The sequence below is a fragment of the Plecotus auritus genome (genome assembly GCF_963455305.1).
Source record: "Plecotus auritus genome assembly, chromosome: 1".
In the NCBI taxonomy this organism is placed as follows: domain Eukaryota; kingdom Metazoa; phylum Chordata; class Mammalia; order Chiroptera; family Vespertilionidae; genus Plecotus; species Plecotus auritus.
This window is the reverse complement of record NC_137770.1, coordinates 3,082,746-3,109,702: the sequence shown is the minus strand read 5'-3', so window position 1 is coordinate 3,109,702 and position 26,957 is coordinate 3,082,746. Positions and strand designations below refer to the sequence as shown.

The 26,957-nt window shown below is 49.8% G+C and overlaps 1 gene segment (V, D, J or C); it reads right to left on the bottom strand.

The window, feature by feature from the left end:
* LOC308242749 (Ig gamma-2 chain C region-like) overlaps positions 1-26,957 on the bottom strand; it is a 471,879-nt gene that overhangs the window by 124,109 nt on the left and 320,813 nt on the right.

Below are 26,957 nucleotides of genomic sequence, written 5' to 3'. Positions count from 1 at the left end.
CCCCTCCAGGGACAGCATCTGAGCTGGGACCTAGGTTTGCTGGTCCTGGGCGCCCCCTGGTGTACTGGACGCTCCCTGCAGCCCAGCCCTGCTGTCTCCTCAGGGAGGTTAGTGTCTGGGCTCACACTGACTTCCCCTCACTGTGTCTCTGGTACAATAATACATGGCCGTGTCCTCGGCTCTCAGGCTGCTCATTTGCAGGTACAGCAAGTTCTTGGAGTTGTCTCTTGAGATGGTGAAGCGGCCCTTCACAGAGTCGGCGTAGTTTGTGCTACCACCATTCCAACTAATGTATGAGACCCACTCCAGCCCCTTCCCTGGAGCCTGGCGGACCCAGTGCATGGCATAGTCATCAAAGGTGAATCCAGAGGCTGCACAGGAGAGTCTCAGAGACCCGCCAGGCTGCACCAGGCCTCCCCCAGACTCCACCAGCTGCACCTCACACTGGACACCTGCAAACACAGAGACACAGGGGGACTTAGAGTCACATGGAAGCACACACAGGCACAGGCACAGGTCTCAGCGCTCCCCACTCCTGAGAATGACCTTGAGAAATGATCAGGAGGAAAACGCAGCTTGGCACCAAGTTCATGGTGGAGCCGCTGGGTCCTGTCTCAGGCACTTGGGTTCTGGGTGTGTCCCCAACATGCCGGGCAAGGGCCCCCTTTTATGAGCAGGAGGAGAGCCCCATTTGCATGGAGTCTGCATATAAGGTGCAGCTGTGACCCTGGGCTGCATGTTTGACCTTGTCATCCTAGGGGGGGACCCCCGATGGGAAAGGAATCAAGGATGCTGAAAAAAAGTGGATATATGCGATACTTTCAACAATAAAAATGTTTAATTAATTAATTAATTAATTAATTAATTAAAATTTAAAATAGAGTACTGGCCATGGTAGGTTTCACTCAGTGGGTAGAGTGTTGCATTTGAACCAAAAGGTATCGGGTTCAATTTCTGTCAAGGGCCTGTACCTAGGTTGCAGGCCCCTCCCTGTCCCTTGCCCTGGTTAAGGCATGTGCAGGAGGCAACCAGTTGATGTGTTTCTCTCACATCAATGTTTTTCTCTTCCCCTCCCTCCCTTCCTCTCTCTCTCTGAAAAGCAATGGAACAATATCCTTGGGTGAGGATGAAAAAAGATTAAAAAGGAATATGTTGGCTCTTGGAAGCAAAACCCTGGGTAGAGAGTTGAGGCACCTCGTCGTCCTTGGGGGAAAGTGAGCACCTCCCTTCTCATAGGAGAGCGGCCACCTGTGTTCATCCTCCCACAGCCCCGGGTGAGGACAGTCAGACACAGGAATCTGGGACTGTGTTCCCTTGTTCCTCTGGGAAGGCGGCCACCACCACTTGGAAAGTGCGATCACGCTGGGAGGGGGAGGCATGGGCAGGTCAGACACCCTGAAGCCTTCCTTCTCTCTTCCTTTTCATTTTTTATTCCTATTTTAAAATATATTTTTATTGATTTCAGAGAGGAAAGGAGTGGAGGGACATGGAAACATCAGTGATGAGAGAGAATCAATGATCAGTTGCCTCCTGCACGCCCCCCACTGGGGGTCCAGGCAGCAGCCCAGGCAAGTGCCCTGACCAGGATTCAAACCCTGACCTTTTAGTTTATAGGTCAAAGCTCAACCAATGAGCAACACTGGGAGGGCTCTGGGGTGACCTCTTACCATGTCTTTCCTTCTTTCTATTAAAAAAAAAAAAAGATTCCTTTATTCAGTTAGTGGTGTTCATCCTCACCCGAGGATATTTCCCTCTTATTTTTAGAGAAAGTGGAAGGGAGGGGAGAGGGGGAGCCCATACAGACACAGTGAGTAGGTGCCTCTTGCAGGCAGGGATGGAGCTTGCAATGGACGTCCGTGCCCTTGACAGGAATCAAACCCGAGACCCCTCAGTCTGCAGGCTGAGGCTCTATCCACTGAGCTATACGGATAGGGCCCTCCCCCCATGTCTAGTTAATACTGTGGAGGCCCCGCACCACATGCAGGTAGTCAGGGTCCTGCCAGGGAACAGAAGACCTGGGGGTTGTCTGTGTTGCCAGAACCAGGGGAGGCCCCCAGAAGGGCAGCTCCAGGGGCCAGGATACAGGGGTGCATGGGGAGCTGGGCCGGAACCTCTCTCCAGAGACTTAAAGATGAAGAACCACCCAGATTCCCTCTCCTGCAGGCGGATGCTGGGACTCACTGTGGGGGACCTGCCCGTCCCAGCTGGTCAGGGCTCCGTGAGGCTGAGGAAATACAAACCTAAAAGAGAAGTTCGTTTTCCCAGGTGCCAGGAGGAGACAGGGACTTCCTCCCCCCTTCCCTTCAACACGCATGTGGGGTTCAATGTCAGTTTAAAAGCTCACTGAGCGCCTCCACAGCTTCACACCCAGCATGCTTTCTGGGGACCTGGGAACCCACTCTGAAGTGTGACCTCTAGGGGGCACCCCTCTCCCAGCTTCTGTGGGAGGAAGGGGGCAGCCAGGCTTCAGGGGGCTCCTGGCTCCCAGTGCAAACCTACTTCCTGTCCCAAAGAGGCGGGAGATGGCCTGTTCCGTGGGCTCAGCTCAATGAGCAAACACGCGTGGCCCCTCCAGTCAGCAGGGGATTTAGGGTGAACTCTGGGGACCAGTGTGCTGCCCAGTTCCTCCTGGAGGCTGCACCTCTGGGAGAAGCTGTGTTTCTGGGGCTGGTTTCCACAAGAACTCAGTTCCGTCCCCTTATCTGCTGCTTTGCCAGTCCCACACGGGCAGCACCACTGCCGTGAGGATACGTCTCAAATAGCCCCGTTTCTGTACACTCACCCGTGATGCTGAAGCAGATTCTTCTCGTTTCTCTTCATAGATGAACATGTCCCCTGCAAGGAGGGACCCCTTGTATGTTGGTTCACATTGGAATGTCTCCATGCACTTTTCTCGTCTTCTTGTCTTGTTAAAGCGTCAAGTACCATGTGAATAGAAGTGGTCAGAGTGGAAATTTCTGACATTGTTCCCATCTGAGGGGATCATTTAACTCCCCACAATCGAGTATGATAGTAGGTACAGGAGTCCCAGGATCAGAGTGAGGAAGGGCCTTTATCCCCCGTGCCCTAAGCGTGTGATCATGAGTGAGTGCTGTGCTTTGTCACACACTTTTCTGTGTCGATTTTCATGACCATGTGACTTCTCCTCTCTACCCAGTTGACCTGGTGGATTACACTGGTTGATTTAAAAATGTCGAATCAGCTTTGAGTTGTTGGGATAATTCCTGCTTGGTCATGGTGTAGTATGATTTTATTGTATTGCTGGTAGGATTGGCTCATCTTCTGATGAGGATTTTAGTAAATATGTTGACAAGAGATTTTGCTCTGTAGTTTACTCTTTCTTTGTACTGACTGCACAAAAAATGCCGGTCTCATAAGAATGCATGGAGAACGTGTTCATATCTCCTAATTAATTTCTGATATTGGTCAGTTGTGTCTTTGTCAGTCTTGTTAGCATTGAGTTAGTTTTATTGACCTTTTCAAAGATTCAGCTGTTGGCATCATTGGTTGTTTTTTTATCATTTTTGTCTGTTGATTTCATTAATCTCTGTTATTTTCCCTTCCTTCTGCTTGATTTTAGGTGATTTTTGATCTTTCTTTTCTAATTTCTTTCTTTAAAAAATCTTTGCTGTTGAGAGTATTACTGATGTCCCCCTTTTTACCCCCATATCAACCTTACACCCCATTCGTGCCTCACCCTTGCCTTCACCACCCTCCTGTCCCTGTCTGTAGGTCATGCATGTGCATATGAGTTCTTTGGTTCATCCCTTTCCACTCTCCCCTACCTCTTCCCTCTGAGTTTGGTCATTCTGTTTCATGTTTCCATGCACCAGGTTCTATTTTATTTATAAGTTAATTAGATACTTTATTTGTTTATTTTGGTTCTTAGATTTAATTGTGTATACATATGTAATAATTGCCATTATTTTGTTCATATATTTTATTTTTATTTATTTTTATATTTTTATTGATTTCAGAGAGGAAGGGAAAGAGAGAGAGAGAGAGAGAGAGAGAGAGAGAGAGACAGAGAGAAACATCAATGATGACAGAGAATCACTGATCAGCCACCTTCTGCAAGCCCGAAATCCTGGCATGTGCCCCTGACCAGATTCAAACCTGGAACCCTACGGTCAGCAGGCCAATGTTCTATCCACTGACCCAAACTGGCTAATCCTCTGTTCATATCTCCTTCTCCTCCTCCTCCTCTTCCTCCTCCTCCTCCTCCTCCTTCTTCTTTTTCTTCTTCTTCTTCTTCTTCTCCTTCTCCTCCTCCTCCTCTTTCTTCTTCCTCCTTCTTCCTTTTCCTGATCCTCCTGCTCCACCTCCTTCTCCTCCTCCTCCTCCTCATCCTCCTCCTCCTCTTCCTCTTCCTCTTCCTCCTCCTTTCCCCCCTCTTCTTTCTCCTTCTCCTCCTTTTCCTGAATGTGTGGAGTTGTAATCTGGTGTGGTCTGAAACTGTCCACTGGGTGCACTGGCTCTAGGTCCTCCTGGAAGATGCAAAGTCAGCCACTGCCTGGGGCCACCTGTTGGAGAGTGGGAATTTTTGAGCATGCTTACTACTACCATTCCAGAGAGGCCATGGACTATGCCCCAGACAGAGTTGTCAGTGCTGACACCAGGCTAGGCCTTGAGATACGGTCTCATGGCCCCTCCCAGCACGTAGGCCTTCTGTCATAGATCACTGTCAGCTTTTTGAAGAACAGGATGACCCTGGGAATAACATGGTCGTCAATGGCATGATCCTGACATTGCTTAGGAAAAACTGTTTTGTCTTGGGTTACTTGCTCTGCAAAAACAGGATGTGGTTAATGTGCTAAAAATTGGTCCTGCACAAAGGGTAGGGGCTGCTCTCTGGGCTCCCTGCGTGGAGAAAGGCAGAGCAGTCACCGGCTGACTGGCCGGCCAGGTGGCCGGCTAATAAAGGCTCCCTAAATTTTAATTTGGTTTGGACTCCAGTGGTCGTTCACTCGCATTCGCTCCACAACACCACCAAGAAGGACCTACAGGGGGATCTGCAGATGGCTGCTACTTGTATTGGGCATGGACGTGCCCAGGCGAGGACAAGTTGTGAAGCAAGGCACGCTGGTGCTAGTGCCAGACTTGGGTCTCTTATTGATAGCTTTGGGGCACGCTGATGCCAGCTGTTGCCTGTTTGAGAGATTTTAGGGGAGTCTGAAGCCTGAGCCAGGACAAGCCAATCACATCAAAGGCTGCTGCAAACAGCTTGGGTGGGGCTGCAGTTTGGATGGGGTGGGTTCTCAGGGAATCAGCAGGGCAGAGCACACTGTGGAAGCCACACTGATGGAACCTCAGATATGGCTTGGAGGCATGTATGCGATGGGGGAGGTCCCAGCACAGAATCAAAGAACCCTGGGAGCAGCCCTGTCTGGGAGAAAGCCACCCCACCTTCCTGCCTTAATGCTGAAGAATCCAGTTCTTCCCTCTATGTCCCTGGATCCTCTAATTCCACCATCTTCTCCTTGGAGCTCAGAGGAGGCGGGACCCTGTCAGTTCCTGTGCTGGCCCTTTAAGAGGAACAGCTTGGATCTCCAGATGCCTCCATTTTCCTCAGCGACAATCATTGCTGGTTTTTACATCCTGAAGCTCTGAGGACTTCCCTTCCCAGCTCTGGATCCCTGGGTTGGGAGTCTGGTGTGGTGCTGGGACACTTTGCTTCTCACAGGAGGCCCCCAGAACTGAGATATCCCTGCCAATTAAAAACATGCCACATGTGGGTGTCGGACCAGCCTGCTCCCACCTCCACCCTTCCTACCTATCTCGGTGTGCTTTCTTCTTTACCTCCCTAGTCCAGAATGATGGTTGTTCTCTATTTTAGTTGTGCATTTCACGTGGTTGTGGGAGGCAGCGGGAACATGCATTTACCTCTGCCTCCAAATTGGTTCTCACCCTTTTCCAATTTTTTAAAGTGGAGGCTTAGATCAGTGGTTGGCAAACTGCGGCTCGTGAGCCACATGCGGCTCTTTGGCCCCTTGAGTGTGGCTCTTCCACAAAATACCACGTGCAGGCACATACGTACAGTGCGATTGAAACTTCGTGGCCCATGCGCAGAAGTCGGTTTTTGGCTCTCAAAAGAAATTTCAATCGTTGTATTGTTGATATTTGGCTCTGTTGACTAATGAGTTTGCCGACCACTGGCTTAGATTATCGCTTTAAAGATCTTTATTCTTTTCTAACATAAGCATTTAATGCTGTCCGTTTTCCTCCAAGCACCACTCTAGCTGAATCTCACAAAACTGATATTTTGTAATTTTATTTCATCCAGTTTTGAAATAGATATTCTGTTAGTTTAGAATTCTACATTGATGTTCCTTTAATGTTCCTTCAGCTCTTTGAGTTGTCCCTCCATTGTCTTCTGGTTTTGGTAGTTTTTCATGTGACCTTTGATGTTTTTATTAATCTTGTTCCTTGACTCAGGTGTGGTTTTTTTCTTTGCTGCCCTTGGGCATTTTATCTTTTTCACCAGTTTGACTTCAATGTGCCATGACTTAATGTGTTTATTTTCATTTCTTCTTGGAGTACTTTGGTGTTCTTAGATCTCTTTATAGTTTACATCAAATTCTGAAAAACTGTTTGCAAGGATTTCTTCAAACATTTTTCTTGGGGCCCCCTCTCTCCTCTTTCTGGGATTCCAATTCCATGTATATAGTAGAGGCCCAGTTCACGGATTCATGCACCAGTGGGTCCTGCACCCTCTCCAATTTGGGACCCCTTGGAGCTTGCAGGGTTCGGGCCGAAACCAGCAGTCTGACATCCCCTGAGGGATGTAGAAGTGCGCCCAGCAGCAGGTGTCACGGGAGGAACCTGATCCTGGCCCAGCTGCGCCTTCTGTCACTCTGTAGTGTGCTGCCGTGGAGGCGGGAGAGGCTTGCTCCACTGCTATTGCACTCACCAACCATAAGCCCGACATCTGTCAGTCAGCGGAGCCGTGCTCCTGCTGAGGAGCACACTGACCATCATGGGGCAGCTCCTGCATTGAGCGTTTGCCCCCTGGTTGTCAGTTGCCTGTCAAAGTGACCGGTCAAACCCTCGTTCAGGCGTTTAAGCTTTTATATATATATAAACTAGAGGCCCAGTGCATGAAATTCATGCACAGAACAGGGGATGTCACTCAGCCCGGCCTGTGCCCTCTCGTAATCTAGGACCCCTCAGGTAGGGTCCCTAGGCCTGGCCAGCGATCAGGGCCTATCAGAGCTTTATTTCCTCTGGCTGTGGCAGCTGGATCCGCCATCGCTGCTGCCACTGCTTGCCATCTGTGTGTTTCTGCCCCTTTCCCCCACCACTGGTAGCGTCCCTCTGCGGGAAACAGGTGTGGGGTGCAATTGCTTGGCTTGCCTGGGCCTCCAAATTGGGGGGATCATTGGCTGCCCTGCACACCCACCACAGCATCGCGGGCTGGTGGCCTGGGCCTCCCTCTGCAGGGTGATCTTGGGGCAGTGGTGGACGCCCCCCGTCCAATCACATTGCACTCCCATTGGTTGGCCTGGTGCCAGTGTGTGTCAGAGCGTGGTCGTCCAGAAGGTTGTGTGGACAGTTGTTCTGCTGTTCGGTCGTTCGGTCTATGTGCAGATTAAGCGTTTATCATTATGGCTATTTGACAGCTTTATTGTCTCTTACATTCCTGAAACTTGGCTATTTTGTGGAAAATTTATTCTGTGTTCCCTTTTGGAGAGTTTCCTTAGAGTTCTTGAAGTTCACGTATGTTTAACCTGCAGTGTTAGTCTTACTCCATGTATTAGTTATTGCAGATGTTGTTACTTTCTTAACCTCTAGAAATTCAAAATACAGACCAGTTCTAGCCACTCCTGTTTGTTAGATTAAAGCCCTTGTGTGTTTCATTCAACAGGTAGGGAGGACGGAGCACTGTGGTGGGAGGTCCTGGGGATGATCCTGGTTGTGGTGGCCCAGGTGGGCGTGTGAGAGGAAAAGGTAGGGACAGGTGGGCCTGGGAGAGGGAAAGGTGAGGGCCGGTGGGGCTTTAAGAGGGAAAGGTGGGGACAGGTGGGCCTGTGAGAGGGAAAGGTGGGGACAGGTGGGCCTGTGAGAGGGAAAGGTGGGGACAGGTGGGCCTTTAAGAGGGAAAGGTGGGGACAGGTGGGCCTGTGAGAGGTAAAGGTGGGGACAGGTGGGCCTGTGAGAGGTAAAGGTGGGGACAGGTGGGCCTGTGAGAGGGAAAAGTGGGGACAGGTGGGCCTGTGAGAGGGAAAGTTGAGGGCAGGTGGGCCTGTGAGAGGGAAAGGTGGGGACAGGTGGGCCTGTGAGAGGTAAAGGTGGGGACAGGTGGGCCTGTGAGAGGGAAAAGTGGGGACAGGTGGGCCTGTGAGAGGGAAAGGTGAGGGCCGGTGGGCCTGTGAGAGGGAAAGGTGAGGATAGGGGCCTGAGCTGCCCTGGGGTCTCTTTCGGTGGGAACGTTTCTCAAACCCAGGACTACGAGAGTGCTGAGGATAGTCTCCTGGCAGAGAAAGAGAAACAGAAAATAATAGACTTGGTGAAGGAGAGTCTTCGCTCCCTGCCCACATGTCACCTGCAAACACCATGCCCCTTCTTCACTGTTGTCTGCAGTGAGAACATGGGAAGGAAGAGCCATCCCTGGAGACAGCTGAAAGCTTGAGAGGAAATCCCTGTGCCCAACAGGAAGGCCCTTCCCTCCCTGCTCCCTCTGCCCCTGCTACTGGGGCTGCTCTTTGTGCTGTGGGTCCTGAGCGCCCCCTGGTGGTTGCAGCCTCTGCTGCAGGGAGGTTTGTGTCTGGGCTCACACTGACTCCCCTCACTGTGTCTCTCGCACAGTAATACACAGCCGTGTCCTCGGTGGTCACTGAGCTCAGCTGCAGGGAGAACTGGTTCTTGGACGTGTCTCTGGAGATGGAGGTTCGGCTCTTGAGGGAGGGGCTGTAGTAAGTGTTTCCATCATAACATATGAGCCCTATCCACTCCAGCCCCTTCCCTGTGGGCTGGCGGATCCAGTCCCAGCAGTAAGGACTGGTTGTGATGGAGAATCCAGAGACAGTGCAGGTGAGGGAGAGGGTCTGCGAGGGCTTCACCAGTCCTGGGCCCGACTCCTGCAGCTGCACCTGGGACAGGACACCTGGGACAGAGAGAACACAGTGAGTCCTGGGCTCAGATGCAGGGTCCCCATCTCCTCACATCTAAGCCCTGAGTCACTCACATCTGGGAGCTGACAGCAGGAAGAGGAAGAGCCACAGGGGAGTCATGTCTTGCAGGTGAGGTCCTCGTCCCCCAGAAAGTATTCTCCAGGGTGAGGAGGCCCTGCATTTAAGTGGACGCCAACTGTGTGTGTGTCTGGTGGCCGTGTGGGCATTTGCATAAGGGAGGTGTCTGCACATACAAAGGGCACGAGGTGAGGGAGGTCCTGGTCTCTAGGGCTTCTCCTGGAAGGAGGTGCTGACTGTGCCCTCAGAGAACCAGGCCCTCCTTGGGGTCCTGGTCACTGTGCCCAGGGGCCTCTTCTTCCACACCAGGGGCTGTGCTGCAGGAGGTGGTCAGGAAGTGAGATGTGGACACAATCAGTGACTCCTTAGGGATAACATCAATGTGCCTCTTCTTCCAGAGATGATAGGTATAGATATAGATATAGATAGAAATTTAGAGATCGATGTAGAGATAAAGATGCAGATGAAGATGTATTTGCAGATGTACATAAAGGCAGAGATATAGTTTTCTTTATCCTCACCCGAATATATATTCATTCATTTTTAGAGGGAAAGTAAAGGAGAGAGAGAAGGAAAGAGAGAAACTTTGATGTGAGAGGGAAATATTGATCAGTTGCCTCCCATATATGACTCCACTGTCAATCAAATCTGCACAACATTTATGCACGTGCTGGAGGCCTGATGCGGGAAGGGTTTGAGGGAATAAGCCTTCCTTCCCCGGGCTGCCAGCTCTGGTTTCCCTCCAGCACCCTGGACCTGGGCTACTTTTCTCCAGCCGCTGCCACCCACTGGGGGCTGATCCGAGCCGCGCCACATGGCCACTCCGAGCTCGCCCCCTGCCCTGGTGTGTGTGTCACAGCTCTGAGCACACCCCACCGGTGGTGTGTGTGTGTGTCCGCTGGGGAGGGGGCGGCACGCAGTACCCACCCACCCACCCACCCATCTGTGCGAGCAGCTCCTCCTGAGCGGTGGTGACGCAGCCTCCTTGAGCCGGTCGTCATGCCCAGCTAATTTGCATATTACCTGTTTATATATATAGATTTATTTATTTATTAAATTTTTGTTAATTTTGTTTCAGAGAGGAAGGGAGAGAGAGATAGAAACATCGTGTTAACAGAAAATCATAGATTGGCAGGCTCCTGCATGCCCCACACTGGGGATGTTTCCCACATTCTGGACATGTGCCCTGACTGGGAATCGAATGGTGACCTCCTGGTTCATAGGTCAACACTCAACCACTGAGCCATGCTGGTCCAGCTCCCCCTGAACTTTTAGGATTCACAGAGCTCCCTGTGTACCTGGGCTCTGGTCAGGAGACTTAGGCAACATCATAGGCGACCAGGCCCTAGTCCTTCCCTGTCTGCCCTCTGACCCCAGTGGCCACAGACTTGTCCACCAGGATGCTCTGCAGCTCACGGGCCCCTGGAGGTCCCTCAGCTCAGGTGTGAGCTGTTGGAGGTGCTCTGAGCTCAGTGCTCAGCTGTGTATTCACCTGACACAGGAGGGACCCCCATAGCCTGACATCACACGTGGGCACTGCCCGTGAGCTCAGCAGGACGGCTGAGTGGCCCTGGCCCTGGCGTCTCAGGGAGGGCCTGACACAGGAGATGGGCATGACGGGATGACATGGGGCTGCATTTAAGGCAAAACCTACGAGGGCGGGAAGGAGAGGGCAGAGCACAGCCACACGGGACGTCCTGTACAGGTCCCGTGGGGTGAGAGTGAGGGCGGCAGAGGACAGAGGGGGAGGATGGGGTGGTGTCTGCAGAGCTGGAGGCACAGCAGAGGTGGGTGGGACCATGTCTCCTTCAGCAGGTTCTCAGGATGCAGGTGGTTCTCCTGGGAAAGCAGGACTGGTGTTGGGACATGTCCCCTGGACCTGATTCTGGACCCAAGGGGAACAGGGCCCAGTAGGGCTTCCTGCCTCCATCTGGGGCATACGGAGAGGTGGGAGCTTCCAGGCTCACAGAGAGGCAGCGCCCACAGAGGTCAGACCCTACACCTCCATGTGCAGCCATGTCAGTGAGAGGCAAGCGGCTAAATGCCCCCAAAGGGCTCCTCCTGGGGCAGAGCGAGGGGCTGATCACCCTCAGGTGAGGTTTGGGGCCTGGACTCCGTATTCCCCTCTCAGCACTGCGTAGAGGGTGGGGGACATCGCTCTCAGTGAGGGGACGGGAATCCCTACAATGATTTCCTTGTCAATCCAGAAAGCCACAATCAGGGACATGGTGACAGGAAAGGAGCAGATGAGCAGTGAACCAGATCTGAAACACAGACACTTCCTGCTCTTTTCCTGCAGAGAATCTAATTAGAGACACAGAGAAGGAAGCAGGACCTGCCCCGGGGACACTAGGAGGGAAGGAAGCACTGACCCCAATAGGAAGCCCTCACAGCCCCTCCAGGGACAGCCTCTGAGCTGGGAGCCTGGGTTTGCGGGTCCTGAGCGCCCCCTGATGTCCTGGACGCTCCCTGCAGCCCAGCCCTGCTGTCTCCTCAGGGAGGTTAGTGTCTAGGCTCACACTGACTTCCCCTCACTGTGTCTCGCACAGTAATACACAGCCGTGTCCTCGGTGGTCACAGAGCTCAGCTGCAGGGAGAACTGGTTCTTGGACGTGTCTCTGGAGATGGAGGTTCGGCTCTTGAGGGAGGGGCTGTAGTAAGTGTTTCCATCATAACATATGCTTCCCATCCACTCCAGCCCCTTCCCCGGTGGCTGGCGGATCCAGCTCCAGTAGTAACCAGTAGTTGTGATGGAGAATCCAGACACAGTGCAGGTGAGGGAGAGGGTCTGCGAGGGCTTCACCAGTCCTGGGCCCGACTCCTGCAGCTGCACCTGGGACAGGACACCTGGGACAGAGAGAACACAGTGAGTCCTGGGCTCAGATGCAGGGTCCCCATCTCCTCACGTCTAAGCCCTGAGTCACTCACATCTGGGAGCTGACAGCAGGAAGAGGAAGAGCCACAGGGGAGTCTCGTCTTGCAGGTGAGGTGCTTGTCCCCCAGAAAGTATTCTCCAGGGTGAGGAGGCCCTGCATTTAAGTGGACGCCAACTGTGTGTGTGTGTCTGGTGGCCATGTGGGCATTTGCATATGGGAGGTGTCTGCACATACAAAGGGCAAGAGGTGAGGGAGGTCCCGGTCTCTGGGGCTTCTCCTGGAAGGAGGTGCTGCCTGTGCCCTCAGAGATCCAGGCCCTCCTTGGGGTCCTGGTCACCGTGCCCAGGGACCTCTTCTTCCACAGCAGGGGCTGTGCTGCAGGAGGTGGTCAGGAATTGGGATGTGGGAACCATCAGTGACTCCTTAGGGATAACATCAATGTGCCTCTTCTTCCAGAGATGTTAGATATAGATATAGATATAGATATAGATATAGATATAGATATAGATATAGATACAGATATAGATATAGATATAGATATAGATATAGATTTTTATATGTATAGCATAGCTATAGTTGTATATGTCGATTTAGATATAGGGATTCTTTTCTTTGTCCTTACTTGAGGATATTTTCATTGATTTTTAGAGAAATGGAAAGGAGAGAGATATAGAGATATATAGAGATAGAGATAGAGATAGAGATAGAGATAGAGAGAGAGTGAGACAGAGAGAGAGACATTGATGTGGGATAGAAATATTGAACAGAGAAATATGGTGAGAAAGAGAGAAACATTGCTGGTAGGAAAGATATTTATCATTTGCCTCCCATATCTCCCAAGAGTGGGAATCAAACCCATAACCTTGTCATATATTTATTTTAATATATATTTTTTATTTCATAGAGGAATGGAGAGGGTGACAGAAATATCAATGATGAAAGAGAACCATTGATCAGCTGCCTCCTTTATGGTCACTACTGGAAATAAAGCCCACAACCCAGGTATTTGCCCTGACCAAGAATGGAATCACAGGTCGAAGCTCAACCACTGTGCCACACCTGCATGACTTCATTCAGTTTTGAAATATACTTTCAGTTCATTTAGAATTCAACCTTGAATGCTACTCAGTTTTCCTTCAGCACTTAACGTCCTCATTTGTTGCAGGAGGCTCATGTTCAGGAGACCAGACGTCCCATCTGACACTGTTTCTCTTACAAAGTGATCAGAGGACAAACTAAGAGCAGAGTGTGAGCCTACAGCCAGTAAACAGAGTGTTGGGGAGAGAGGAATGTCTGTGAGGGTCCCTGGGAACCAAAAGCAGGAACTACAGAGACAGAGACAGAGCTCCGGGTCCTATTCCACCAGGGCAGTCTGGTGCTGGACGTGTAGCAGCTGCACGGCCTCCTTTGTGGTGTTCATTCTCTAGACTCTGTTGTAGACCCAGTTTCATGCCTTGGGACATAGAAGAACCTCCTTCATGACCAGGTGTGTTGAGGGGAAGATGTCAGAAATGATTTAGGAATAATTAAGTTTAGGTGATGAAATCTTGTTATTGGAGAGCTCATGTCTGCATGTGAACCTTGTGATCAGTGTCCCCACATGATGGGGATCAACTGGAACCCGCACCTGACCCAGTGCCACATTGTGGGGAGAGCTCCCTGGGAACATGATGGGGGATTAACCAAGACCAAGGACACACACGTCCCGAGTTCTTGTCTCATTAGGTTGTCATCTCCTTGTTGTGTAGCCAGTTCACGTTTCCTTCCCTCACTTTCCCCTGAAACAGCCCACATGTTTCCTGGAGCCATGAAGACACTCTGTTAAGAGGGAGCAGGGACACAAGCAATTTGTGTGTTGGTTTTGTATCTTACATCTTTCCTGGATTCCAGTTGTATGAGCTTCTCATACAGTTTTTAGGGTTTTCTATTTAGAAGATCCGGTAATCTGCTTACAGATAAGAGAAATATTTTTTTAACTCGTTTCTTTATGATTTAAACATTTGAAATGTCTTTTTCTTGCCTAATTATTCTGAAAAGGACTTGTAGTTTTGATGAGTATAAGTAGTCACAGGGGAGCCCTTGTCTTGGTCCTGATGTAAGAAGAAAATCTTTGAAATTTTCTCTGTTTGGCGTGATGTCACTTGTTGGCTTTTCAAATGTGGCCTTTAGTATACTGAGGTCCATCACTTCTACACCTAGTGTGCTAAGAATTTTAATTCCGAAGAGATTCTCAATTTTAACGGCTTTATTCTGTATCTTTTTACACAACAGTATACTTTATCATTCATTCTGTGGATGAGATGTGGCACAGTTACTGGTTTACATACATTGAACCATCCTTGGATGCTAGGACGGTATCCCACTTGATTGTGGTAAATGACCCTTTCGGTGTGCAGTTTAGTTTCCTAGTATATTTTTGAGGGTTTTACATGTAATTTCATCAGGGATATTGACCTGCCATTTTTGTATGTTTTTACTTTACTTTGATATGAATGTAATGGTCACCTCAATAAATCTGTTTGTAAGTGTTGTCTCTTTCCTTAATTCTTGGAAGAGTTCAATAAGAGTTGATAGAAAGTTATCAACTCTTATTTGAAATTCTGATACAATTCAACCTTCAGTTCATTTGGCCCTTGGCTTATATTTGTTGGAAAATTTTCACTATTACTTCAATTATATTTTAAAATTTTGTTGTAATCTAGCAAAGTTTGGATTAAATTCCTAATTTGAGCTCCTACTAAGTGTACTGAGAAATACAACTGTTGATCTTCACAGGTTGTGGTCAGTGTTGAAATAATAGTTGCTTGCAGACCTCATATTTATTTCATATGGCATCCAAGAAAATGAAATATAACCCCAATTTTCTTTTTAAATAATTAAAAAGAAATATTTCTTTATTGATTTCAGAGAGGAAGGTAGAGGGAGCGAGAGATAGAAACATTAATGATGAGAGAGAATTATTGATTGGCTGTCTCCTGCACTTCACCCGCTGGGATATGTGCCCTTGACAGGAATCAAATCCAGGACCCTTCAGTCTGCTGGCCAGCGCTCTATCCACTGAGCAAAATTAGCTAGGGATAACCTCATTTTCTTACATAGAATTCATAAAGTACAGGAACGGTTTTGTATCACTGCTCATGTGTGAATGCATGTCTTTTCCAGAAACAAGTGTGTCACTGTATATGTGACTCTGTGTGTGTGACTGTGTGCGTGACTGTATGTGTGACTGTGTGTCTGTGTGTATGTGTGTGTGACTGTGTGTGTGTGACTGTGTGTGTGTGTGTGTGTTTGTGTGTGACTCTGTTTCCTGGGCAAGTAGTAAGAGGACAGGATGGATGGAGGGGGTCCCACGGATGCTCCTCAGCTTCCAAAATGCTCCCCATGCATATCTCACCCCCAGTGAAGCTAGAAAACCTTGGCTCCAGGAGGGAAGGTGGAGGAGGAGTGTGATGATGCACATCCCAGCCCACAGAGTCACCTGTCCCCGCTGTGGGGTTAGCACTGCTTCCTGATGGACAGCAGGGCCCTCAGGTAGATGGATGTGGGGCTCCCTGTGTTTGGTGCACTGAGGTGACAGCTCTTGCGGGGTCAATGTGGACGCAGAGAGGATGAGTGAGGTCTGCAGGCCCGAGTGTGCTCAGGCCTTTCAACAGAGGGAGGGACTGTGATCTCCCAGGAACCAGGAGGGGGAGGGCACATGGAGAGTCAGACAGTGAGGGAGTTGTGCCCCCTGAGGGAGGGAGGCAGAACTGTGCACACAGCCCAATCCCAGTGACCCAGCTGCGGAGTTCACACTCATCAGTGAAACGTTGGAAAGAGTGAAAAAAGCCACTTTTAGAATTTGTGAAGGAGACTTGGTGAAGGAGAGTCCCCCTCACTGCTGCCATGTCACCTGCAAACACAATGCCCTTCTTCACTGTTGTCTGCAGTGAGAACATGAGAAGGAAGAGCCTTCCCTGGAGGCAGCTGAGAGCTTGAGAGGAAATCCCTGAGCCCAACAGGAAGGCCTTTCCCTCCCCCTCCCTCTGCCCATCTTCCTGGGGCTGCTCTCTGTGCTGTGTGCCCTGAGCACCCCCTGGTGCCCGGGGAGCACCCTCCAGCCCAGTCCTGCTGTCTCCTCAGGGAGGTTTCTGTCTGGGCTCACACTGACTTCCCCTCACTGTGTCTCTTGCACAGTAATACACGGCCGTGTCGTCGGTGGTCAGGGAGCTCAGCTGCAGGGAGAACTGGTTCTTGGACGTGTCTCTGGAGATGGAGGTTCGGCTCTTGAGGGAGGGGCTGTAATAAGTGTTTCCATCATAATTTATGCACCCCATCCACTCCAGCCCTTTCCCTGGGGGCTGGCGGATCCAACTCCAGCAGTAACCACTGGTGATGGAGTAACCAGAGACAGTGCAGGTGAGGGAGAGGGTCTGCGAGGGCTTCACCAGTCCTGGGCCCGACTCCTGCAGCTGCACCTGGGACAGGACACCTGGGACAGAGAGAACACAGTGAGTCCTGGGCTCAGATGCAGGATCCCCATCTCCTCACGTCTAAGCCCTGAGTCACTCACATCTGGGAGCTGAAAGCAGGAAGAGGAAGAGCCACAGGGGAGTCATGTCTTGCAGGTGAGGTCCTCGTCCCCCAGAAAGTATTCTCCAGGGTGAGGAGGCCCTGCATTTAAGTGGACGCCAACTGTGTGTGTCTGGTGGCCGTGTGGGCATTTGCATATGGGAGGTGTCTGCACATATTAAGGGCAAGAGGTGAGGGAGGTCCCGGTCTCTGGGCTTCTCCTGGAAGGAGGTGATGACTGTGCCCCCAGAGAACCAGGCCCTCCTTGGGGTCCCGGTCACTGTGCCCAGGGACCTCTTCTTCCTCACCAGGGACTATGCTGCAGGAGGTGGTCAGGAAGTAGGATGTGGGCACAATCAATTACAACATAGGGATAACATCAATGTGCCTGTTCTTCCAGAGATATAGATATAGATGATGTAGATATAGATATAGATATAAATACAGATATGGCTATAGATATAGATATAGATATAGATATAGATATAGATGTAGAGACAGATATAGATATAAAGATGTAGATGTAGATGTATTTGTGGATGTACACATATGTATAGATATAGATACTGTTTTCTTTATCTCACCTGAGGATATGTTCATTGAATTTTAGAGCGAAAGGGAAGGAGAGAGAGAAAGACAGAGAGAAACATTGATGTGAGAGAGACATACTGATCAGTTCCCTTTCATACATGCCCATTCTGTGAATCAAACCGGCAACATTTTCATTTATGTATTTACCACAGGCTGGGTGCATGAAATTCGTGCAAGGTGGGGAGGTCCCTCAGCCCAGCCTGCTCCCTCTCTAATCTGGGACCCCTCGGGGGATGTCTGACTACCTCTCACAATCTGGGATCACTGGCTCATAACCGCTCGCCTGACTGTCTGCCTGATGGTCCCTAACTACCTCTGCCTGACTGATCACCCCTAACCACCTCAGCCTACCTGATCACCCCTAATCACCTCTGCCTGCCTCCCTGACACCCCTAACTGCTCCCCTGCCAGTCTGATTATCCCTAACTGCCTCTGCCTTGCCCTGCACCCAGGACCCAGTATTCCCTCCTATGGCTGGTTGCAGGCACCCAGAACCTCAGCCTCCCTCCCTCTGGCCCACCACAGGCACCAGGACCTGAGCTGAATTTGCCTGGTCAGGCTGTAGCTGCAGGGGACCGTGCGCTGGCGGCTTTGCCCTGGCCGTAGCCGCAGGTGACAGGACCATGGGGCATGTGGCTTGTCCCTCTCTCAGGCCACAGCCTGGCTGGTCCCCATTCTTCCCTCACGAGCTCATTTGTGCCTGGCTGGTCCCATTCCTTCTCCCCAGTGTTTAGTGTCTGAGCCATTACTGTGTGATGGCATGAGGACATGATGACCATTTGCTATTAGCCCTTTATTATATAGAATTTGTTTAAATATTTCATAATTGATATTAGAGAGGAAGGGAGAGAAGAGAGAGACATAGAAACACCAATGATGAGAGAGAATCATTGTCTGGCTGCCTCCTGCACACCCCACACTGGAGATGTTGTAGGTAACCAGGGCAGGTGCCCTGACCAGGAATTGAACCATGACCTCCTGGTACATAAGTCGATGCTCAACCACTGAGCCATGCTGGCCGGGCTGTCCCTGCACTTTTAGGATTCACAGAGCTCCCTGTGCACCTGGGCTCTGGTCAGGAGACGTTGGCAACATCATACGTGACCAGGCACCAGCCCTTCCTTGAATGCCCTCTGACCCCAGTGGCTACAGGCTTGTCCACCAGGATGCTCTGCAGCTCACAGGCCCCTGGAGGTCCCTCAGCTCAGGTGTGAGCTGTTGGAGGTGCTCTGAGCTCAGTGCTAAGCTGTGTCTCCCTGACACAGGAGGGGCCTCCATGGCCTGACATCACACGAGGGCACTGCCTGTGGGCTCAGCAGGGCGGCTGAGTGTCCCTGGCCCTGGCATCTCTGGGAGGGCCTGGCACAGGAGATGGACATGAGGGGATGACGTGGGGCAGCATTTAAAGCAAAACCTACCAGGGCAGGAAGGAGTGGGCAGAGCACAGCCACACGGGATGTCCTGTGCAGGCCCCGTGGGGTGAGTGTGTGCCCGGCAGAGGAGAGAGAGTGAGGATGGGGTGGTGTCTGCAGAGCTGGAGGCACAGCAGAGGTGGGTGGGACCATGTCTCCCAGGTAATTGCCCTGACCAGTAATGGAATCACAGGTCGAAGCTCAACCACTGCGCCACACCAGCATGGCTTCCTTCAGTTTTGAAATATATTTTCAGTTAGTTTAGAATTCATCCTTGTATGCTACTCAATTTTCCTTCAGCACTTAATGTCCTCATTTGTTGCAGGAGGTTCATGTTCAGGAGACCAGAAGTCCCATCTGACACTGTTTCCCTTACAAAGAGATCAGAGGACAAACTAAGATCAGGCTGTGTCTCTAGATCCAGTGGACCAAGTGTTGGTAAGTGCAGCATCTGCTTGGGTCCCTGGGAGTCAGAAGCATGAACTAGAGACACAGGCAGAGCTCGCAGGTCCTATTCTGTAGGTATTTCTCTCTTTCCACGTCCAGAACGGCTAGAGAGCAAGTCTAGTTCCTGAGTAGGGGCGGCTGGGGATTGAGAAATAAAAGAAAGAGACAAGACACAAAATAGAAGGAAAAAGCTGGACTGGGTGGGACCACTGCCCTCTTCTGCTGAAGAAACAATAACCCAGAGCCAATCCAGAGAGTTTATTTTATATCCCAAATACCAGGAAGTTTCACCAAAAGAAAGACAAAGGAGATTATTTGCATTGTTGAGTAGGCCTGAGCATTCCTGGTGCTTCATTGGATTTACATATCAAAACACACTCTGGACACCTGGGCTGAAATGGAGGTCAAGCTGATAACATTCTTGCCTTTTTGGCAAAGCGTGTTTTCAGGGTGTGGCTTTGCCAACGCCACTGGGTTCAGCTGACAATAATTAAAGAATGCCCAGGTGCCTTCCCAGGCGCTCTCTACATCCCCAGGTCTCTGTGTCCCACGGCACCGTGCAGGAACAATGATCGCTGCGAGCACCTCGGAGAGAAAGCTGCCCTCGCGTTCCTGCCCGATACCTGACAGCCTAGATCGGGGTGGGCAAACTTTTTGACTCGAGGGCCACAATGGGTTCTTAAACTGGACCGGAGGGCGGGAACAAAAGCATGGATGGAGTGTTTGTGTGAACTAATATAAATTCAAAGTAAAGGAGCGGAGGGGAGAGCAAGAGAACTGGATAGAACAGCCGGATCCAGCCCACGGGCCATAGTTTGCCTAAGGCTGGCTCTAGATTCTCCCCATATGAGTCTGGGTCCCCAGAGTCTCACCTGGAACTGGCGTTCAGAGCATTCAGGAGCTTGTATCTCCTTCCGAATTGAAAACAACAACAGCGCACCCAGTTGCCAGCCCATTTCACTCGTGCCTCCGCACCTCCGCACCTAAGCATCTCCTACCAGTCTGAATGTGCCTTTTTCTTTCCTTCTGGTTGTAGAACTTCCACTCAAGCAGTTTTCCCGTGGTTCTGGATGATATTCGTTCTGTCTTTTAGTTGGAGTTTCGATGTGGTTGTGAGAGGCAGCAAGCACAGGTGTTTACCTATGCCACCATCTTGGTTGTTCCATGCTGTTGCTATTTTAATAGGGATTACATTGAATCTGTAGAGTGATTTCAGCAATATGGACATTTTAATGATGTTAATTCTACCAATCCATGATCACAGTATATTTTTCCATTTGTTTATATCTTCCTCTATCTCTTCATTCAATCTCCTGTATTTTTCTGAGTACAAGTCTTTTACCTGCGTGGTTAAGTTTATTCTTAAGTATCATAATGTTTTTGATGCAATGGTAAATGGGATTGTTGGTTTGGTTTCCCTTTCAGAGAATTCGTTATTGGTTTATAAAAAGAGCATTGAGTTTTGGCTGTTAATTTCCTATTCTGCGAAATTCCTTTCTTAAATAGAGTGGGTTTTTGGTCGAGTCCTTCGGGTTTTCTATGTACAGTATCATGTTTGTGAGGAGAGTCCCCCTCACTGCCCATATGTCATCTGCCAGCAGCAGTGTCACCTCCTCCTCTGGGGTCTGCAGTGAGAAAGCAGGAAATCAGAGCCTCAGAGAAAGAGCAGGAGCCCTCCCTGGAGGCAGCTGAGAGCTTGAGAGGAAACCCCTGAGCCCAACAGGAAGGCCCTTCCCTCCACCTCCCTCTGCCCCTGCTGCTGGGTCTGCTCTCTCTGCTGTGGGTCCCGAGCGCCCCCTGGTATCCCCAGTGCCCCCTGCAGCCCAGGCCTGCTGTCTCCTCAGTGAGGTTAGTGTCTGGGCTCACACTGACTTCCCCTCACTGTGTCTCGCACAGTAATACACGGCCGTGTCCTCGGCTCTCAGGCTGCGGAGCTCCATGTAGGTTGTGCTCATGGACGAGTCTGCTGTGATGGAGACTCTCCCCTGGAACTTCTGTGCGTAGTTTGTGTCTCCATTATTAGGGTTAACCCTCCCCATCCACTCAAGCCCCTGTCCTGGGGCCTGTCGCACCCAATGCATGTAGTAGCTGGTGAAGGTGTATCCAGAAGCCTTGCAGGAGACCTTCACGGAGGCCCCAGGCTTCCTCACCTCAGCCCCAGACTGCACCAGCTGCACCTGGGAGTGGACACCTGTGGGAGGAGACAGGGGTGAGTGGAATCCCCCTGGACTCATCCTGGACCCTCCTTAACCAGGACGGGAGCCCTTTACCTGTCGCCATGGCCACCAGGAGGAGGGTTCTCCAGCTCCAGTGCATGGTGAGGGCTGTGCTGGGAACACTTCTGTAGGGGAGGGTGTGGCTGTGGGTGATGCCCTCAGGGCACAGACTTACCCATATTTAACCTCCTCTGCCTCCTCTCTTTTGCATATTCATGAGGCAGAGTATTTCATAGCTGAGGTCTTGACCCCACCTGAGAGAAGATGGTGACACAGGGACCATGTTCAGGGGGAGTCTGAGGGTCCAAGTCCTAATTCTTTTTTCTTTAAATTGTACCTTTATTGTTGAGGGTATTCCACATGTCCCCTTTTTTCCCCCATTGACACCTTCTAGCCTGCCCCGGGTGCCCCAGGTCTTCACCATCCTATTATCTGTGTCCCTGGATTAAGCCTCTATGCTTATGAGTTTGTTGGTTGACTTCCTCCCGCCCACCCTACCACGACTTCCCTCTGAGATTCCCCAGTCTGCTCCATGCTTCGAGGTCTCTGGATCCACTCTCTTCATCAGTTTATTTTGTTCATTAGGTTCCACATATGAGTGAGAACATGTGACACTTGGCTTTCTCTGACTGGCTTACGTCACTTACCATGATACTGTCCAGGTCCCTCCACGCTGTCCCAAAGGGTAAGAGATCCTTCTCTTTTACTGCTGCATAGTATTCCATGGCATAAATGTACCACAGCTTTTGATCCACTAATCTACTCATGGGCACTTGTGCTGTTTCCAAATCTCAGCTATTGCAAATTGTGCTGCTTTGAACATAGGGGTGCATACATTGTTTCTGATTGGTGTTTGAGGTCCCTTAGCATATATTCCTAAAAGTGGGATCACTGGGTCAAATGGCAGTTCCATCTTTAATATTTTGAGGAAACTCCATCCTGTGTTCATAGTGGCTGCACCTGCCTGCATTCCCACCAGCAGAGTAGGAGGGTTCCCTTTGCTCCACACCCTCTCCAGCACTTGTCATTTGTTGATTTGTTGATGGTCCCCATTCTGACAGGTGTGAGCTGATATCTCACTGTCCTTTAATTTGCATCTCTCTGATGGTCACTGACTCTGAGCCTTTTTCCTATGGCTCTTGGCCATCTGTATGTTCCCTTTGGAGAAGTGTGTATTTAGGTCCTTTGCCCATTTTTAAATTGGATTGTTTGTCTTCCTTTGGTTAAGGTGTATGGGTTTCTTATACATTTTGGATATTAACCCTTTATCACATGTGTCCTTGCCAAATATGTTCTCCCAGACTGTGGGCCCCCTTTTCATGTTGTGGATGGTTTCTTTAATGTGCAGACACTTTTTATTCTGATGTATCCCCATTTGTTTATTTTCTCCTTAGTTTCCTTTGTCCTGGGAGATGTATCTGCAAACACATTGCTATGAGAGATGTCTGAGATTTTGCTGCCTATGGCTTCTACTAGGATTTTTATGGTTTCCCTACTTACATTTAAGTTTTTAACCATTTTGAGTTTACACCTGTCTATGGTGTATGTTAGTGTATTGTTTCATTTTCTTGCTCATTTATCTGCCCAATTTTCCCAACAATATTTATTGAAGGACTGTTTTGACTCCATTGTATGCTCTTGCCTCCTTTGTCAAATATTAATTGAGCCTAATGGCTTGGGTACATTTCTGGGTTCTCTGTTCTGTTCCATGGATGTATATGCCTGTTCTAGTGCCAGTGCCAGGCTGTTTTGATTACTATGGCTTTGGAGTATAATTTGATATCTGGTATTGTGATCCCTCCACCGTTCTTCTTCTTTCTCAAGATGGCTGTGGCTACGTGGGATCTTTTTTGGTTCCATATAAATTTTTGGAGTATTTGTTGTAGATCTGTGAAATATGCTGTTGTTATTTTAATAGGGATTACATTGAATCTGTAGAGTGCTTTGGGTAATATGGACGTTTTAATGATGTTAATTCTACTAATCCATGATCACAGTATACTTTTTCACTTGTTTATGTCTTCCTCTATCTCTTTATTCAACCTCCTGTGTTTTTCTGAGTACAAGTCTTTTACCTGCTTGGCTCAGTTTATTCTGAAGTATCATAATGTTTTTGATGCAGTGGTAAATGGGATTGTTGGTCTGGTTCCCCTTTCTGAGAATTCGTTATTGTTGTAAAAAGTTCCATAGATTTTTGGCTGTTAATTTCCTATCCTGCTACATTACCGAATTCATTTCTTAAATCCAGTAGGTTTTTGGTTGAGTCTTTCAGGTTTTCTATGTACAGTATCATGTTGTGAGGAGAGTCCCCCTCACTGCCCATATGTCTTCTGCCAGCAGCAGTGTTCGCTCCTCCTCTGGGGTCTGCAGTGAGAAAGCGGGAAATTAGAGCCTCAGAGAAAGAGCAGGATCCCTCCCTGGAGGCAGCTGAGAGCTTGAGAGGAAATCCCTGTGCCCAACAGGAAGGCCCTTCCCTCCCACCTTCCTCTGCCCCTGTTCCTGGGGCTGCTCTCTGTGTTGTGGGTCCTGAGCGCCCCCTGGTGTCCTGAGCGTCCCTGCAGCCCAGCCCTGCTGTTTCCTCAGGGAGGTTAGTGTCTGGGCTCATACTGACTTCCCCTCACTGTGTCTCTCGCACAGTAATACACAGCCGTGTCCTCGGTTCTCAGGCTGTTCAGTGTTAAGTAAACTTGGCTCTTGGACGTGTCCCTGGTGATGCTGAGGCGGGATTTTAGTGTTGGGTTATACTCTGTACTTCCATAATTCCACATAACCCCGACCCACTCCAGCCCCTTTCCTGGAGCCTGGCGGATCCAGTGTACATGATAGCTTGTCAGAGAGAATCCAGACACAGTGCAGGTGAGAGAGAGCGTCTGTGAGGGCTTCACCAGTCCTGGGCCAGACTCCTGCAGCTGCACCTGGGACAGGACACCTGGGGACAAGGAGCATCAGTCCTGTCAGTCACCTGCAGTCACAGCCACCCCATGACCCCTGCCTGACCCCTGAGACCCTCACCCTGGGCGGCTATCAGCAGGCACAGGAGAAGTCCCAGCAGTCTCATCTTCTTCTAGACCACAGCTCTGCCTTCCAGAGACCTCAGCCCTGAGTGAGGAGAGAGCTGTGAGCCTGCCCAGCCCAGGGGAGGATGTACCCTGGAGCTTGAATGGAAATTTGCATGTGGGGCAGCCTTTCCCTTATAAGTAGAGGATCTGAGGTCTGCATTCACTTTGATCTGAGTAACTACTACCAAAGCACAAGGAAAAGGGAGACCCTTGATTCTTGATGTTGGAACCTTTTTATTGTGTTATAACTCACTGCGAAACTCTTCCCTTATGCCAGCCCATTGCATATTGCACAGCAGAGATAATGACAGCAGAAATAACCACAGCAGAGATAATCATGATTTAACCTGGAGAAAAGATTAGAAATAAAAGCAGTGATTGTGCCTGTGCACCACTGAGAATCTTTCATTTGTTGAAGTGATATGGCAGCCTGTTAAGTGACCTGATTTCGCAGTCTAGTGTTATCAGTGATGTTGGGGTTCAGAGGCAGGGGAATTGTTGAATTCCTAGCGTACATTTTCTCACAGGAAAGGACACTTCAACCCTGTCAGGAATCCCTCATCCCAGCCTCCCTCTGCCTTGTCTCTGAGGATGCTCACTGTGGTCAGAGGGTGCCGGGCTCTCCCCACAACCTACCACACCCTTAATGTGCAATGCACACATTCCCCATCAGGCACAGGATTTGAGAGATATTCTCTTGCTAAGCTTGTCATTAAATTTACTTGATGGAATATTTGGTGGTGAAAATGTGTTTATTTTATTAATGTTCAATTCATCACTATTTTCTTTGATGGGACCTGTTTTGGGTGATTTTACAAAGAACTCCCTAGAAAATGCTGGGCTTCCACTGTCCATGTGGATTGTCTACAGCAGCCACAGGAACTGGAGCAGGTTCTGGTACCAGAGGGGAGCGCTGCTGGGAAACTACCCATAAATCTGGACTGGGCTATGGACCTGGGTGAGGGGAGGATGCTGGACTTGATTTGAGTCACATGACAGAACTGTGCCTGATGTTCATGGACAGAGAGTTACTGGACATGTGGGTTTAAAGTCTTCTCCAGTGAAGGCCCAGAAGGAAGTGCAAGGCATCATAGAGACAGCTCGTATCATCGTAGGAAATACCTGAATAATGGTGAACAGGAGTTGATTGAAGTAGAAGCGTTAAAGGTCATGCAGGCAGGGATGAAGAGAAATAAGGAACCTGTCACTGCACACTGGTGGGAAGGGGACCCCTGTTTCCTACATGCACATTCTCACAGTGTCTCTGTTCTAGAAGGTGACACCTTCCCAGGCCAATAGGATTAGCACTCAGACACCTGTGGGGTCATTATTCACATGGTCTCACCTGAATCACCCAAGTTGCCTCATTCTTTGGGGTCCCATTTATGAAATCTCACAACACCTACAGGGAAAGTTGGACTCCCCTCACTGCAGGAGCCAAGGTGACGGTGTGTATGTATGAGGAGCCTTCATTCCATTGGATCAGGTCCCCTGTCTCAGTCCATGGTCATCGTCATCATCACCACCGTGATCATCCTCATCCACAACATCGTCTTACGTATAATAGTTCTCCACCCATTTTCTGTAGACATGGTTGTTGCACACAGTACTGACCCTTTACTTCATATTTGGTCATTTATTATCAATGTTAAGGGCAATAGGTAGCCAGACATTATATTATTTACATTCGACTGCTGACAACGTATGGCTCATTCCTGCCTCTTCTCCATGTGCCCCCCACGGGAATCTGACCCGAAATATTGGTCTCCTCTTCATTGGTCACTAAGAGGTTGAAGCCACACAACCCCTGGAAGCAGAGTCCCCCTCCCCCCATCCCCCAAACAAATAAAATCCCTGAGGGAGTCTCCTTTCCTGGCTCCATCAAAGCAGCTCTGCCTTCCTGAAGGGCCTTTCCTGTGCTTCCAGAGAGCTCAGCTACGTGCATAATACACATCCCATGCCCCTTGGTGTGGGTATTGGTGGTCGTCCTGGACATCTGGACCGAGCTGCTGGGGGTCAGCTGCCTCTGCCTGGTGTCAGCTACTCTCAGTGCTGTGAGTATGATGACCAGTCAATGACCTTGAACACCTGGGGTCCTTCTTCTCTAGTTTTGGGGTCACATGACGGGTGCCCTGCTGGAGGCGAAGACAAACAAGTAGTTAGCATAATTATACAAGAAGTCCACTGGAAAGCTAATGGACTTGGATATACAGTAAGGGCTGAAACTCAGCATAATATTTCCCTGCTTTGGGCCGAATGCCTGAAGGCAATCCCCTAACCTGATAATCCTTTACTGTTTACCAAACTTTACCATTGATATGCCTGTGTGCACTCCTAAAGGGCAAATGTGTATACAAGTAAATAAAAGATGATGGGTCCAGGGTTTCAGCGAGCCTCTCCGCTATAGAGTAAGGTCTCCCCATGGCTCCCAGGCTTTCTAAATTTATATTTCTTGTCTAGGATATTCATTTATGTGTCAGCCCCTTCTCTAGACCTTGAACCCTAGCCGCTAATGGATGGGGCATTCACAGTGCCCACTGTCCACCACGCTCCTGTCCTGCTGGCTGGCTTGGCCCTGAGCTGTGTGGGGCTGAGCTGCACTGTGGAGTCAGAAGAG